At 32.8% G+C, this 13,698-nt stretch overlaps 1 non-coding gene and 1 pseudogene across 1 annotated transcript; one reads left to right on the forward strand and one right to left on the reverse strand.

Moving 5' to 3' along the window:
- The first annotated feature begins 2,640 nt into the window (after positions 1-2,640).
- LOC146885714 (U1 spliceosomal RNA) lies at positions 2,641-2,800 on the forward strand. The gene has a single exon (XR_014996178.1). It is a non-coding gene; the product is annotated as a U1 spliceosomal RNA (small nuclear RNA).
- An 860-nt stretch (positions 2,801-3,660) lies between these two features.
- LOC114188425 (squalene epoxidase 3-like) lies at positions 3,661-12,759 on the reverse strand (annotated as a pseudogene).
- Between the last annotated feature and the right edge of the window lie 939 nt (positions 12,760-13,698).

The following is a 13,698-nucleotide window of genomic DNA, read 5'->3' on the forward strand; positions in this document are numbered from 1 at the left end:
TAATTACGTGCTAAACTGTTAATATTAAGTGCTGAGTATAATTTTGATTTAATAGGAGAATGCTCATTAAGTGAATATGAGGTAAGTGATTCTAATGTTAAGAGGATTACATGTGCAGTGTATTTTTTTTTCTCATTATTATTTGAACTTTGAAGGCTGTATCAATTTTAATGAATAAGCACATAGAATTAAAACTTTTGAATATGGGAATGATTCTATGCTCAATTAATTTGATGGTGGGATGATCAAATTTTTTGTTGTGTATTCTAGAGACTTGGTTGTATTGAAACATGTTCATTTTAATATGCCAAAATGTTGTTTTCCATATTCTGGCAAGTGTGTATTTTTCTAGTCTGCACAATTTTGGTAAAATTGAGTTTTTCGGTTCGTTAACCATTTGATTGAGCTAAAATTGCGACATTTGATTTTTAACATGTTGTTCTTTCGTTTGACCATTGTGATAGTGGATAAATATAAGAGAATGACATACTAGATTAATATTACTTGGTGGTATTATGATTTGATTGATATTACTTGGTGGTAATATGACTTGGTTAAATTTATGTAAAACGTTTGTGATCATGAGGTGAGTTACATTGTATTGTTGTGTTTGTGCGATGATCGTATAATGTGAGTGTTATACGGGAGCAAATGTTGTCATAGATGTTGGTGCAGATGCATAGGTGTGAGGAGACGTGCTCAGGAGAACTTTGGGAGTTTTTGAAAGCTTTTGAAAAAAAATGGATTTCTTTTATGTTTAATTTTCCTTTTATTTTTGTGGTTTAAAAGAATTGTAACAGTAACCTTTATAGATGTTTTTGGTATTTGTGAGGTTTTATTTGAATGAACTTGGACAAGTATTTTCGTTGGTTTGAAAGGAGAAAAAAATTTACACGTGACAACTCGAAAAGGGTATTACAATGCGAATTATAAAAAAAATATTAAAATTTCAAAAAGTAGAAAAGACTTCAAATTTTAAAAATATCAACAACCACAAAATAGTTGTTTTTTAATAAAGAACTACATAACTCTTATTTCTTAATGTGAACAAGACTAAGTTGGAGCAAATTCAATCCTTGTCAGATCCACGTAAATTTTTTTTTAATAAAATGTATAAAAATTGTTTGTTTGATTTTTGGAAAAAACATATTTTATCAACTAAATTAATTTTGCAAGTTTAATTAAAAGGGACCATCTTAGAACAAACCTAAATCTATTGTTGTGACATCAGTCTAAAATAAAATAAATTGATGTGAAATAAGTGGTTAGAAAAGAAAAAGAAAATGCGATTTTTTCCCTTACCCTTGTTAAGAATATTTATCCATGGCAGAGTACAAAGCATCAAAATACCTTGTTTCCTCCTACATCTTATGAATAATGTAGTATTCACTTGTTATTTCTCACCAACTCAACATTCATTATTTTTTTAGCAATAACAATTTCTTGATGTATTTTGGTGTAATTGTAATTATTTATAAAAATCAAAGGAGCTTTGTACTCGTGCAAAGTAACATATGTATAAGAAAATGGTCAACTTAGTACAGGTGGAGAGTATACAAGTGTGTAATTCTATAACCTTGTGTCCTCCTACATCTTATGAATAACGTAGTATTCACTTGTTATTTCTCACCAACTCAGCATTCATTACTTTTTTGGCAATAACAATTTCTTGATGTATTTTGGTTGTAATTGTAATTCTTTATAAAAATCGAAGGAGCTTTATACTCGTGCAAAGTAACATATGTATATGAAAATGGTTAAGTTGGTACAAGTGGAGAGTATATAAGTGTGTAAAATCCCACATTATATTATCTACAATAGATATATTATTCTCTTATTGTTTATTTAGCCTTTTGCTCTTGTGTCTATATGTTATACTCGGTACATGTTCTCTTTGGTTTGATTGGTGAAATACCAAAAATTTTATATAGGACACTTATAAGTTTTGCAACAAAATGTCAAATCATGAGTTGAAATCCACAAGTTATGAAGATTTAAAAGTTTTATATTTATGTGTTTTCATTATTTAGCTTTTAGCTTTGAAATAGTTCTTATTCTTCAAAATTAGTCTAGTTTATACATAATGATTGCATTTAATGTGGAAAAAATGTTTTCTTTATCTCATGTAGCACATGAAAATCTTTTTTTTAATCAAATTTGAAATTGTTATTATGAATTTAATTAAAAAATTAACCTTCAAAAGTAGGAAAAAGAAGAAAGACATGCACTTTGTTTGTTGTCTATGTTGGTTTCAAATTCTCATTTCATAGAGTGCCATGTTAAGTAACTAATTCTTTTACAACAAATTCAGTAATTTCTCTTTGAAATATTTAAGTTTGTAATCACACGATAAGATTGCACTTTGTAGCTGATGTATCATAAATGAAGAATCATTTAATCATTCTATGGTACAAGTGCAAGGTTAATTTTCTCTATATTTTGTTGTTACAAGTTGGTATTTTCAAATAGTTTATTATCCTGACCAGGAAGTAAGGTATGTTAAATGTATTTGGTGGCAGAGGTGATTAAGTTAATAATGAGAGGTTTGTTTTCAAAGATATTTGAGTCCCACATCACCGAAAGAGTAGTAAGAAGTGTGGAGCTTGTGGTACAAAAGAAAAGTGTGAATGGTTATGCGACATACTTACCTGGACGGGATCAATGGGTGATCAAGAAGGCCCATGGTCTAGGATAGTGACTTCCATTGCACTTGGGAAGGGTGCTATTCTAAGGTATGTCCAAGTGGCAGAACCTACATCATAATTTGTGGCAGAGGGGGTCTGCGTTCGCGCGACCCCAACATTTCGTTCATAAGTTTTGTTTTGTTTGTGAAATTTAGGTTTATTCAGGTTTATCTATAATCTTAAGTGTTGTGTTGTTTGTGTAGTTCACGTTTTCCCACGGTCTTTAAGTTCTTCTCTGTTTTAGCATAAATCTATGTTTGTGTTGGTTCAGTATAAATCTTCGTTTGTGTTGGTTCAACCTGTGTATGTTGTTTCCTATTTTGTTTTTGGTTGCTTATATGCTCTTTTAAGTGGGATTCTTATGTTTATGTAGTCACCAATTATGTCATTTAATAGTACCTATCTGATTATCCAATTTAACTCTTCATATTAAAGGTTGAAGGTTAATTTATTATAGTATTCTCATTGAGTTATTATTTTTTATTTTTTTATAGTTTCTATATTTTATTATGTAAATTTTGTTCAATTATTAAAATCCAAAAACATTAAACCTTACAATCAGAATGGATATTAAGAAGTAGTGCAAAATCTTTCTACAACGAAAAATATTTATGCCAGACAAGTATTTTAGGGAGAAGCTATTCTAGTTTATGTTTCGATATCTAAACCGTTGAGGCCACTCTAGTTTATGTTTTGTTTTGGGACAACACGTAAGTACTCAAATTGATACTAGAAAAATGAAAATATATAAGATTAATAGTAATACACATTAAAAGAACTAATGTTTTGCTTAATGGTTACTTTCTTATAACTGGTTTACTTTTAATGCTCAAACATTTTATAAAAAACTCATTTTACTTTCGATTGCAAAAAATGAAAAAAGAAATTTTACTTTTGAATTGATTTTGTTTAATAGTTTAATGGTCACCAAAGTGTACAATTGCACAGGCATATGAATGTACCACAAGTAATATAATTTTCTTTCCACACTATTCTTCAACGTATGTATTGTTTCCTTTTGGTTACAAGTACGCAATGATTCTGTCTAATTCTGAGTTAAGAACCAGAATGTATGTATCCTTCTTTGGTTCAAGGAAAATATAATAGAATTTATGGTACATGCTCACAATTTTCAGGTTGAAGGCAATGCCTCTGTTTCTTTTGGTACAATGACAACCAAGCGGATTGATGAATTAAATGCTACAACCCATCGAAACTCCTCATCCAAGTGGCATAACAAATGTCTTTGCCTCCATCAAAATTCCTCTTAATTTGAAGTTGAAAATGCATAGTAGAGAGAGGAGTGTGAGTATTACTTAATCCTCAATGCATCACCTGTGAGGAGGAGCTCTATAAAAAGCTGCTATGGATGTGGGGAAAAACATTTGTCTTATTCCTTCAGCCTTGATGATTGGAAATATTATGCCAAACGCACACTGAAAGATATATCACTGTTAACATACAGTACTAAGATAATGATTATGGACACTGCAGAAGAAACCCCCATTCTGTAAATATGGAATAAACTTTATCAATTTCAGATAGGAAAGCATCCTGAAGCTCAGGTGGAATCTGTAAATTACACTAGATACAAAGAAGATAAAGTAGGAATAAACTTTTTTGCTTCTTTGAAACAAGTAAAATTGGCTACTTGTATACTACAAGTAATGATTGATAAATCACAGCTGGACTACACACATGTCAAGCACATGCAGTATCATAACAGATACCTGGGAAGCAACTGTAGTCTTCAGATAATTGGCCATTCCGCTCCAAATAAGAGGGACTTTTGGACTTGGTATATCAACTAAGCAGCGAACCTCAGTGCTGCTGATACGATAAAATAAGATAGGGGAAGGATCAACTTGAATAACATGCCCATGGGAGTTGACAATTCTCCAGAACTAAACCCACGAAAGAGGAGGGTACTTCAACCTGGCAAGTGGCTAATAACATATTAGGGGAGCCAAAACTTGTGCAAAACTGATGAATCAAATCCTCCAGATTTCATAACATCTACAAACTGTGTCTGAATTGATCATAAGCACGATATATGGTGTCACTAAAAGGAAAGTATTGTCACTCAACTATTTAGAAGACATTTTAACCTTGGGGTGGCAAAGAGACCGACGCAGATTTGAGAAACAACCATCGCAAATAACTGTGAGGGGAGCATATGCTTTAAGTTGTTCACCACCTTTAGTTCTGTACAGGGCCCCTACAACAGTTTTGTTATCCTGTTCAAGAAGAGATGTCACAGTGCCCTGCTCCATTCGTACACTGAACAGTAAACAAACCAGACAATATTATCAGGCAAAAAAGAACACTGCAAACAATAATTTCAATTAAAAATTAGTAATTTTTTAGGCTTATTTTCTTGCCTTGTAAATAATTTTAATAATTAAATTAACAATCAAAATATATTAAGGACTACAATTGCAGAGCAACAACCTTTTCTCTCATCATCTGTATAAAACGTCCATCATGGAAGCTCCTGCCAACCACTTCAGCATGAAACTTCTCCAAAGGATAAGGCAGCTTAGTTTTTTTCCCATCCATGAAAAGAACATATCCTAGCACCCTTTGTGCATCAATTTGATCAACACTGTCTGACAAAGGATACACACAGCACATGGAAATATGAGAATGGTATCTCAACAAGCTTAATTCCACCACACTTAAACATAAGCAAATTTCGGCGCATAATACATAAAAAATTAAGAAACATACGCTTAATTCCACCACACTTTAACAAATTGTAAGAGAATATGAATAAAATGAATATTTAGCACAAGGCACACAAAGCGAAAGGCGCATAGCAGTCTTCAAACATGGTAATAGTTATAAGTTTCATTTCAATGTAATGTGAGTGGCAATTGGGAATTTGCGCATGTATAAAACTAATCTGTCTACCCGTGCAACGCACAGAGTTTTTTTAGATGTAATATTTTTGGTAACAGCAATGGGTTTTTGGATATTTAATAATCTATATGATGAGAATCTAATATTTTTAAAAGATGTTAAAGTGTATAAATAGAATAAATCAATTTAGAATGTAATTAAAGTGGTACGTGAAGTTAATATTTTATTTCATTTTATGTTTTTTTGTCTATTCTGTTATCTTCAACAACCAACAACAAAAATATAACTAATACACTACTTTGTTAAAATAAGAATAAAAAAAGAATAAATTACATACCTAGAATGTCTTATTTGTTAATCAACTTCATAAATTCCTTTTGTACACAACGACTTCTTCATTCAACCTTTTCTGTAGCATGATTTTCCTGCATGGCAGAGCATAAAATAAATAAGTTGATCTATATTTATACCAGCTTTGAAATGAAAACAAAATTAGAAATGGCATACCTATAAGTTCTTCTTTCTCAAAGAGTTTCAAATATTTCTTTGTAGACAACGTTTTTAGTTGTGTTTGTTACCTTTCCATCTTCATCCAATATAAGTATTTTCAATCCTCTTTTGGTTTTGACTCTAGAAATAGCAACATATAGTTGGCCATGTGTGAATACAGGTTGTGGAAGATAAAGGCCGACTCTAGAAAGTGTTTGTCCTTGACCTTTGTTAATCGTCATTACAAAGCATAATGATATCGGAAACTATCTTCTTCGAAATTTGAAAGGCAACCCTGAATCAGATGGCACTAAATCCATTTTGGTATAAAAATCCTGTCACCAATGTTTTTTCTAGTAATTACAGTTGCAGAGAGTACATTCTTGCCTAAATGGTTCACTTGCAATCTTGTGCCATTGCAAAGACCTTTCACTTGATCAATGTTTCTCAAGAGCATAATTGGCACACCTGTTTTCAACTTGAGTTTATGATTTGGTATCCCTGAACATTTGATATCATTTAAAAATTCAGATGTAAACCATTCAGATTGGACTTCATCTTGTTCATCAGATTGGCAAGGTGTATCTGAACTTAAATAAGTCACCTCTTCACCACCGATTAAAGACAACATGAAATCATTTACTTGCTCTACAAAATCATTTGTTGGGCACAAAATTGCTCCATCATCAAAATAATTAGGCTTCAGCATGTTAACCACAAATTGAGGATAGACAAATTCAACCAATGCCAATAAAGGTAAATCTGTATTTGTAATCAGGAGCTGTTCGGGAATTTCAACCATGCACTCACCATTCTCATTTAGATCCATTTTTCCGTCTCCAATCTTCAATATCCAATCAGCAAATTCTTGGATCTCGTTGGCTGTTTGAGTATTTGATGTAGTACTTAATCTCATGTTCTTGGAAAATTTTAGCACTTTACAACAATTCCATAACTCTGAATAGTTTATTGCTAATTTGATGATATCAAACCTAGATCCTTTCTTGATAACTGGTAGAATTTGTCTAAAGTCACCTCCCAACACAACTGCTTTGCCACCAAATGGTTTGTCATTATTGGCATCATCAACATTTCACATAATATCTCTTAGTGTGCTATCAAATGCCTCAAAGCACATTCTATTCATCATTGGTGCTTCATCCCAGATAATCAAACTGGTTGCCATAAGAAGTTTTGCTCTGAGACTACCTTGTGCTATGTTGCAAGTTGATTCATCATTAATTAACAGTGGAATGCAAAAGGTAGAGTGTGTTGTTTTTCCACCAGGAAGTAATAAAGAAGCAATTCCACTTGATGCTACGTTCAAAACAATCATGCCCTTGCTTCTTAGAGCAGCTGACAATGTCTTCCACATAAAAGTCTTCCCTGTACCACCATAGCCATATAAGAAAAAGAATCCTCCCTTCTTTGAAAGAACTGCTGTCATGATATCCTGATATACATGAATTTGTTCATCATTCAGTGCTTTAAACAAACGGTCATGTTCTTTCGCCATCTCTTCTTTATTATATTGCAGCTCATCAACAATAAATCTATTATTGAATGTATGTACATCTGAAAGATCAAGTTGAGGTAATGAAGGATAATCTTTCAAACTTCTACCATTTGACATTAGCATTTCTTGTATTTCCAGCAGACATATTTTTTGTAATTCAACTGTCTAAATTTCAAGACCTGCATGAAGTAAATAATGCAATTAAAATTTATATCTATGTCAAATTAAATAAATCACAATATAAAATACCTGGAAAGTTCATCTCCTTTCTTTTTTGGTACAAAATTCCATCACATAAGATACTCCAAGTAGAATTCCAAACTATATCTGGTTTAGAAATTGTATTCATCGACAACAAAGTAAAAAGTAATCTTCTAAGTTGATACTCAGAAACAAATTCACTTGCTTCTTTTATTGCATCAATATATTCTTTGTCGTCAGCCAACAATCCCAAAACATAGCAAGCTTCTTGGTATGTTTCATAATATTTGCCATCAATGGTCTTAATGCTTTCATAATCAGTACAACCTTTTTGAATGGTCAGTAATATCCTCAAATAATAAAGTTCTCCAGACCCAAGAGGAATATAAGTAAGTCTACCAATGTTGTAGCCTTTCTTCCTTGGTTTCCATTCTTTTTCTTTGGCAAACCACACAAATTTGCTTGGAAATTCTGAATAAGTCAATTCTTTTCCTTCTGTATAAACTTTGTTAGCCTCAAACCAAGCTAGAAACATTGTGTTAGCATTTTCATATCTATTGAAGACCACATTAATATCATCATCATCTTTAAACAAAGCTAATTGTTGGCAAGGAAGATGAAATGTCAATCTCTGAACAGGAGGCCATCTGTGATGGATGTCAAAAGCAAATATTCTCCAAGCGGCTTCACATGGTGATAGATACCTACAATCGTAATACCTTTTGATCTCATCAATAATGGTTGATTTTTCAGACTGTGCAAAGTTGTTGCTTATTTTAAGAGTAGCTTTGTCAGGACCTTTGTTCACATATTTGAACAAATATTTTATTAAATTGGTCTTGTTGCAATACTTTGTATTGACGTGAGCTTGATACCTCATTAGAAGTCATAAAAACGAAAACTGGCCAAAAGAGAATACAAAGATTTGTGAACATGTTAAAGAAAGAATCGAAAAATATTAAAAATAAGAACAAATAACGACATGAACAAAGCTGAGCTGTAGTCATAATGTTATTATACAGTTCATTTATGCAGCAACAAATAATGAGTTCTTTGTTGTTTAAAAAAGATGCCAGTCTTTGAACAGGTAATTTCAACCCTGTAAACACCAAAAACCAACAACAAACGGAAGAATCACTTAGAGCAAACTAAATATAGAAACTAAAATTACCTGTTTACTTCACAAAGATGAAATGTATTCATAAACTTTAAATAACACTTCATTTCTGCAGCGACAAATACTGAGTTCTTTGTTCTTTAAAACACTTGCATGGTTGTACTCTTCATTTCAAGAATTTAAACACCTGAAACATAAGATCAAGGCAATAATAACTTAGATCTCAGTAAATATAAAAAGAACCATACATGTTCGCTTTAGAAAGCCAAAAAAAATAAGATGTCGACAAAAGAAACATAAGATGAACGGAAATTCTCAAATGCATGTGTTTGTACTCTTCAGTTCAAGCCTGTAAACAAAAGAAACATAAGATGAACGAAACATCAAAGTAAATATAAAAAGAAAAATACCTGTTTGATTGAGAAAGCTCAAAACAAAATATAGATGTTGACAAATACTCAGTTTTTTGCGGTTTAAAACAGATGGATGTGGTTGTACTCTTCATTTCAAGCATTTAAACACATGAAACATACCTATTTGATTGAGAAAGCTAAAAAAAAAATATAGATGTCGACAAATACTCGGTTTTTTGCGGTTTAAAACAGATGGATGTGGTTGTACTCTTCATTTCAAGCATTTAAACACCTGAAACATAATATCAAGGCAAGAATCACTTACATCTTAGTAAATATTAAAAGAACCATACCTGTTGGCTTGAGAAAGGCAAAAAAAATAAGATGTCGACAAAAAAAAAAAAAGATGAACGGAAAATGTCAGATGCATGTGTTTGTACTCTTCGGTTCAAGCTTGTAACCAAAAGAAACATAAGATGAAAGGAACATCAAAGTAAATATAAAAAGAAAAATACCTGTTTGATTGAGAAAGCTAAAAAAAAAATATAGAGCTCGACCAATACTCAGTTTTTTTAGGTTTAAAATAGATGGATGTGGTTGTACTCTTCATTTCAAGCATTTAAACACCTGAAACATAAGATCAAGGCAAGAATCACTTAGATCTCAGTAAATATAAAAAAAACCATACCTGTTCGCTTGAGAAAGCCAAAAAAAATAAGATGTTGACAAAAGAAACATAAGATGAACGGAAAATGTCAGATGCATGTGTTTGTACTCTTCCGTTCAAGCCTGTAAACAAAAGAAACATAAGATGAATTGAACATCAAAGTAAATATAAAAAGAGAATAAGATGTTAGAGAAGAAGCTAAGAAAGACAGAGAAACCCTGAAGATAGAGAAGAAGATGAACAATTTAGGATGTCTGTGAGTGAGAAAGAAGTGGGAAGGTAGAGCCAGAGAGACAAAGAAAGAGAGAGAAAGAAGTGAGAAGGCGGAGGTAGAGAGACAGAGAAAGAGAGAGAAAGAAGTGAGAAGGCGGACGGTGAGAACACAGAGAAAGAGAGAGAAAGAAGTTTCAATTAAAATATTAGGTATCTACGAAAGAGGGAGAGGAGCGGACAGTGAGAACTACAAAAGAGAGAGATTAATTTGTTTTTCAATTTTTTTTTCTACGTTCAAAATTCTGAGAGCTTGACACATCAGCCTTTATTACTTTTGTAGATAAAAAAATAAAAAGAGAAGTAGGTTAGATATATTATTTAATTGAAAAACTTTCCTTTTGTTAGTTCAGAATTGTATATAGTATTAGATATATGTTTAGAAAATGGACCATATCCAACCTCAGTCTTGGAATAATCTTGTCTACTAGCCACTTTGATACATACCTTCTAACCCTAACTCAATTAGCTTTAGATATCCTCCTGGCTAGAGAAGTTCACCAATGATTCTGTCTGGCTCTCTTAAGTCTCTCTTAATAACATGGACACATCGTCCTTCCTTCAAAGAATTTAATACATATACTATTACTGAAGATTTCGATACTAACCAATCAAAGCATTCCTTTCCCTTATGGTATTAATATAATTTCCTCGAGTCAAAGCAAGGGAGAGAGACGATGACAATGGGTTGAACAACTTTTGAAAATCCAAATATATAAAATGGTGACAAAATTTAACACAAACTACAGTGAGAAAGGATTTTATGTTGGAGCCTAAAACATGAAAATCACCACCGATGTAGATATGCAACGCTATCTTCTGTAAGGATAACAACCGAATTCCAATTTGAGATCCTTTATCCCGGATTATTTTAGTCGTACCTTCTATATTAAGAATAGGAGGCACTAGAGAACATGATATAGGAAAAGTAGATGATGACGAAGGATTGACCCCAACCAAGGATGGAGGCACATGCTTAAGAAGACTAAGCATGTTTAGAAAGGAAGCTCACTAATCCTTCATCCCTTTCATTTGTGTTCGTTATTTTTCATTCCCAAAGTTGACTTAGTTGAATCAACTTTAGTTAACTTGTTGACCTTTGACTAGGTTTGACTTGTTGACTATAGTTGACTTTACTTAAGCCAACATGCTAATCTATGTTTATTTGCTTTGTAAGTTAATTAAGAGTAAGAAAGCAATGCTAGGTGGCGCATGGTGATTGGGGAGCATAAATGATGTGAAGGAGAGAGTAAAGCAAATGCATAAAACATAAAGTAAAAGGCATGAAGCAAGTGTACCTATGTCCTTTGGTCTCCTTTGTTTTTAGCACACTTTGGCCACTTTTTGGAGACATATGAGACACATTATTTGTCTCCTTTTGTGCTAGAACGAAATTACCCTTGCACACACCATAGTTAGCTTTTTTGTCTCTCATTTTTGTAACCTTATTTGACCTAGTTTCTAGAAGCTAGGGTTAGGTTTTTGTATAGACATCCTTAGGTATCTTTTATTTGCTTAGAGGCCCCTAAACTCTTCTATATAAGGGGTGCTCCTAGACATGTAAAAGGGTTGAACATTTTGAAGTAAAAACACTCTTGTGTCTCAACCATTTGTGAGAGTTTCCTCCCTTGGGAGTGAATAATTTTAAGTCTTATCTTGCATAGCAAGTGGCGGCACACATCCACTCATCTTCAAGGTTGCCATGGCTTCTAGCCTAGCCTTGTAGTGGCGTGCTTCTCACATTTTTACCATTTCTTTCCTTTCCATTTTATGTTTTCTTCTTCCTTTAATTGTTCTTGGTTTTCTGTGATTTATCTGCTTTCCATTTCCCTTTCATTTTGAATCAATCCATCATCTTATTCTCTTGAGCTTTGTGAAAGGAACCTTCACATCTAGATAACTTGCTATCTTAATGTCCAATGGAGATTTCACTTAACTTTCTTAATCAACTCACACTATATTCATTAATCTTCTAAAAAGGAACATGATAATCCTTCATCAGATGACCAAGAAAAAGAAGACTCATAAAATCTAGTTAACACTTGAAAAATTGAAATACTAGTCATTGTCAGAACTCTAAGCATGGCAACCTCACCATTAAATCCATAAACACAACTTTTCCCGTTATTCTCTCATCAAACCATCATGCATACTTCCAACCTATCTATATTTGTAACACATTAATGCTAAAGCTACTTAGAAGTTTTAAACAAGTCAATAGACTTTCAAATTTCGTAATTACATTTCTCAATTTATAATCCTTTTAATTAGAATTTTACTTGTATTCCATAAATAAATGCACTTCACTACGAAATTCAACTATTTAGCACATCACTTGGCAATATCGTTTATTCATTGAGTTAAATTTTTTTAGATAAAAAATGACAAAAAGTAAAAACTGAAATAAATTAAATTAAATAGTTATATAAATTAATTAGCATAATCTTTGTCTATCAACTCCTCCCAAAACAATTTTTAACCTATGCATGGTGTTCATTTTGTGACATGTTCAAGTCTTGAAGTTGGTTGAGAACCATCCTCTCAAACTGAGAATATGCAAGTCCAGTGTTCTTAGAAGGTTGATAGATCTCAATGGCCATGGGTTATGGATCAGAGGCATCATTTTCTTCTTGGTTTGCTCCACTAGTTTCAGCCTCATGATCATTGGCTCCAACTTCAATGTTTGTAGCTTCTTCTCCTTCAACCAGCCATGTGTTACGTATTTTTGTGAAACCCATCTTGTGCATATTGAGTGTGGAAACATGGTTAACCAATCGACTCCTCAATCTTTCCTTCCACATCAACACCAAAATGTTCAATGAACTTGGAGATGAGAACCACATATGGTAACTTGAAATTAGTGAGTGTCTTTGCTTTCAACATGTGACCACGAATGGTGTATGTCCAATCAACCACTACACCATTTTGGATGCAATACATCACCACCAAGTCACATTCATTCAAGGTTGAATGATTGCTCCCCCAAGGCATGATAATTTTAGTCACCACCATGGCTAGCAACCTTTCTTCCAAACGAAGCCTTCCCACATGAAAATTGCGAGTTTGATCACCTTGATTGCGCACACATTAGTTGAAATATTGGACTTTGATGAATTCATCCATAGTAGTTATTTCACCCTTGTGAACTTGCACACCTATTTGCCTTAGGCAAGCAACATCTTTCAATGTTTACCTAGTGATCTCCATGTCAACACCCTTAACCATTGATTTCAGGATGCCATTGCTGAACTTGAGGTTCACATAGAAGACCTTTGCCAAGTCCGAATAGATCTAGCCTAAAAGTTCAACAAAAGCCTTAATTTTTTAGACTTGAAGTGTTGTTCTAGAGTCCCAAAGTTCTTTACCCTCAAACATGATAGACACAACACCTTAGGAATGATCATTTGCTTCCTAGTGATCTTAATCAAGAAGGTTTGGATCCTATCTTCATGCCCTTCGAACCAAACTTCAAGCCTTTCATGATTCAAGGCAATGAGAAAGGATAAAGTAGGTGGGATGGAGTTTTCTTCATCTAACGG

Source organism: Vigna unguiculata, chromosome 6 (assembly GCF_037176805.1).
Source record: "Vigna unguiculata cultivar grain cowpea cultivar isolate G323 ecotype 2 chromosome 6, ASM3717680v1, whole genome shotgun sequence".
Lineage (NCBI taxonomy): Eukaryota > Viridiplantae > Streptophyta > Magnoliopsida > Fabales > Fabaceae > Vigna > Vigna unguiculata.